Source organism: Capra hircus, chromosome 11 (assembly GCF_001704415.2).
Source record: "Capra hircus breed San Clemente chromosome 11, ASM170441v1, whole genome shotgun sequence".
Classification (NCBI taxonomy): domain Eukaryota; kingdom Metazoa; phylum Chordata; class Mammalia; order Artiodactyla; family Bovidae; genus Capra; species Capra hircus.
In genome coordinates this window covers 99,392,056-99,395,626 of record NC_030818.1, presented here as the reverse complement: position 1 = coordinate 99,395,626, position 3,571 = coordinate 99,392,056, and the positions used below count along the sequence as shown (strand labels likewise).

Below are 3,571 nucleotides of genomic sequence, written 5' to 3'. Positions count from 1 at the left end.
GGGTTCGATCCCCGGTCCAGGAAGATCCCACATGCTATGGGGCAACTAAAAACTAAATAATTACAGCACATCCATAATAACAAGGGTGGTGGCACAGGGCTGGGCCTCACTGAGCCTTTTCGATGCACAAGGCACATTTAACAGACTGTCGCTCATTCAACAGAAACCAGAGTGCCCATCTGTGCCAGCTCTTTCCTAAGTGCTGGGGCAAAGTGGGTGACAGCACAGAGTCCTGACTACACGGAGCTTGGAATCTACTGCAGGAGGGCAGGCAATTAACAAAAGAGTAATTGATTAAGTGATACGTCAGATGATAGAGGTTGGGAAGGAAGACAAAGGAGAACAGAGGGGCGGGAGGAGACGGGGACTGACAGGGCAAGTCTTGCTGGGGCGAGTCCTGAAGAAGTGAGAGAGCGATCTCCTGAGATGTCTAGGGATGAATATTCCAGAAAGGAGCAGCACGTGCCCCAAAGGGCTCGGGGCAGGCCAAGAACCTGTGTCTCCTGCGGGCTGGCCGGTATCATGGGACACATCAAATTCTCAGGGAAACCCTGTGAGCCTAGTACAGCCACTGCTCCATGTTAGAGATGAGAAAACTGAGCTTCAGAGAGGATTTATATCTTTGTTTATTGGCTTTGCTGCACACCTGTTAACACATCTGATTACAGGGGCTGCCCCACACTTCACTGGGGGTATTAGGAGGTATGGGGTCTACGTGTAATCCTTTCCTCCTACAACTGGGAAAATTCTGAGTTCTGAACCTATGTAGCCAGGGATTTGGAGTCCAGGATGGTGGGCCTTTGTGGACTTAGCCGTTACTGTTCCCAGACCATCCCTGCTGGCCTTATATCACCTGCTGGTTCCTATTTTTCTCCTTTTCCAGTCTGAACTCCCAGCATCAGATCCACAGTCCAGTGTTTCAGGATAGAGGCCAGAGGTGCGTGCTCTGCACCCATGACTCCCGACGAGGTCCAGGCTACGCCTTCCAAGTAAAGTCCAGAGAAGCCGCCACTCAGCTGCACTGGTCCAAGGCAGGCCCAGAGTTGGTGGGCCGGGAGCTTATCGATGCGCCTGCCGGTGTTGGCGCCCCTGGCAGCCGAGAGAGGTGATCAGGCGTGGAAGCGCTGTCTGACGTTTCTGTCGATGGCCTGGGTGAGGACTGAATGGTGAGTGTCCTCCTTCCACCTCTAGCTGGGTGTGGAAGGTGTGAACAGCCCATGGGGAGGGAGTCGGTGCAGAATCAAAATGACTCTGCAGAAGGGAAGAGCAGCTGAAGATGAGGACCGACCTGCTGGAGAAGGAAAATCCACTCAGCAGTGGCCTCCTCCGGGCCTCTTCCCCAGCCTCTCTGCCTCTAGGTTTGCCCCTTTGATCTGTCCTGCCAAGGTTCTAGATGAATCTTCCCAGTTAATCCTCCAAACCTTGATTATGAAGGCTGCTCAGTACCTGGCTCCACTGTCTCCCTCCCAGACACACACCTGGCTCCCCCACCTCCACGCCTTCATCTTTGTTGTGTCCTCGTCTGGAACAGCATTGAAGGCGAACTCACAGGCCAGTCCCCGATATCACAGGAGGCCAACTTTCTAAAACTCCTTAGGCCTCTGCCTCATTTACTCAGCCTGCCCATTCCACATCTTCCTGGTTATCCCAGCGCTGCTTGCCCAGACTCCTAAAGTCTCCTAACTGGCCTCCCAGCCTTGGGTTCTGTCCCAGTGCCCAGCGGCCTGGCTGTTGAGGCCCTTCCTAATCGCAGCTGCAGCCTTATAGCTCACCTGGCTCCTTCCTTGACTTCCTTGCATCTGTTCAGCCCAACAAAGCTGCTTAGAGATCTTGGGTTCTCTGGGATAACGCTGGACTTCGAGACCTTCTTACATGTGGGTCCCTCTGCCAGGAGCACCTTTCCCTCCCCCTTAACCTGACCAACTATTTATTTATTTATTTGGCTTCTCCTGATCTCGGTTGCAGCATGTGGGATCTAGTTCCCTGACCAAGGACCGAACCTGGGCCCCCTGCATTGGGAGCACAGTCTTAGCCACTGGATCACCAGGTAAGTCACTTAGCTTGCCAACTCTTACTCATTCTCCTAGACGGTGTTGATTCAACCTCCTCCAGGAAGTCTTCTTGGATTCAGGGTCCCTCCTCTTGTCTCCCAGAGGTCCTGCATCACTCGCATCATCATACTTTCCTCTCCACACTGAAAGTGACTGGTTTGCCAGGTCCCTCTGTCATGAGGACAGAGTCCCACACTGTCTTCTCCAGCCTGGCTGGGGCTCATGAAAGCCCAGAAAGAAGAAGTGGGAAATGAAATAGCAACACTTATTGAGCTCCTGCTCCAGGCCAAGCTTTTCATGTGCAGCTCAGGGATTACTGGGCCTTTCTAACAGAGTTAGGTCACCATCTGGCCACACCCAGCAGTCCTGGGCTATTCTCCTTTAATGCATATAATGGGCATAACCCTGGATTCTGTCCTCACTGTTGTGAGGATAAAGGACACAGCACATGTAAAATGTTAAATGCAGCCTCAGGTATTCAGTGAGCATTTAATACTCCTATTGCTATTCATTGTTGGGGCTCTGGAGCCATCCTCTGAGGCTTCAAATTCAGGCTCCTCCAATTCCTTGGCTTTGTTACTTTGGGCAAGTAACTTAACCTCTCTGGACCTCAGTTTCCTCATCTGTAAAATGGGACAAAGTACAGTCTTGTTTTCACTCTTTCTTATAGGGCTGTTGAGAAAACGAAATAAATAAGTATGCATACAGACTCTGTATGATGCTTGCCTCAGGGAGGGTATGCTCAGTTCTCCAGTCATGTCCAATTCTTTGAGACCCCATGGACTGTAGCCCGCCGGGCTCCTCTGTCTGTGGAATTTTCCAGACAAAGATACTGCAATGGGTTGCTCCACCAGGGGATCTTCCTGACCCAGGGACTGAACCCACGTCTCCTGCTTGGCAGCTGGATTCATAACCACTGAGCCACCCAGAAGGCCCCTGGTGCAGGGAGATGGCCAAGCAAAGGCCAACTGTTATTATTACTATCTCAGAATCACCACTAGTGTCTCAATTCTGATCCTAGAATTGAGAAGTGAGGAGACTTCAGATTCTGGAAAACCTTCCAGAATGACTGATCGGAGCGGGGGCAGGGACAAATCTCAGAACTTGTGAAAATCCACTTCCTACTCCCTGCATTTCCTGAAAGCACTCTATCCCTTACGGATGGCGAGAGCTGCCAGAACGTTCTTCCTTGGACCTCTGGTGACTCTGGGTTCCCATCCAAGCCTGGGTGGAAAGATGAGGAAGGGAGCAGGGTGAATCCCAGAGCTTTCCAGGTTAGCCCAGAATTCAGCAAGGTGAGCTGCCTGGGATCCTGGGGAGGTCCACAGTTAGGAGGGTTGGCTGGACTCGACCTTCTCCAAGGCCTGCCAACTGGAACCAAATGCAAATCCACTTTTGTTCCCTGGATTTCAGGCCCAGGGACCCAATAGGATGGAAGGGGGAGAAGGAGAGAGAAGTGTAGGTCTAAGTAGGAGGGAGGCAGGACGGGGACCCTGGGCAGCCAGAAAGAAGGGAAGGGG

At 52.1% G+C, this 3,571-nt stretch overlaps 1 long non-coding RNA gene across 1 annotated transcript; it reads right to left on the bottom strand.

Annotated features, from left to right (window-relative positions):
- Positions 759–2,869, bottom strand: LOC102171346. Its single transcript, XR_001296312.2, has 2 exons — positions 2,076–2,869; positions 759–1,291 (listed from the first exon to the last, which is right to left on the bottom strand). It is a non-coding gene; the product is annotated as an uncharacterized LOC102171346 (long non-coding RNA).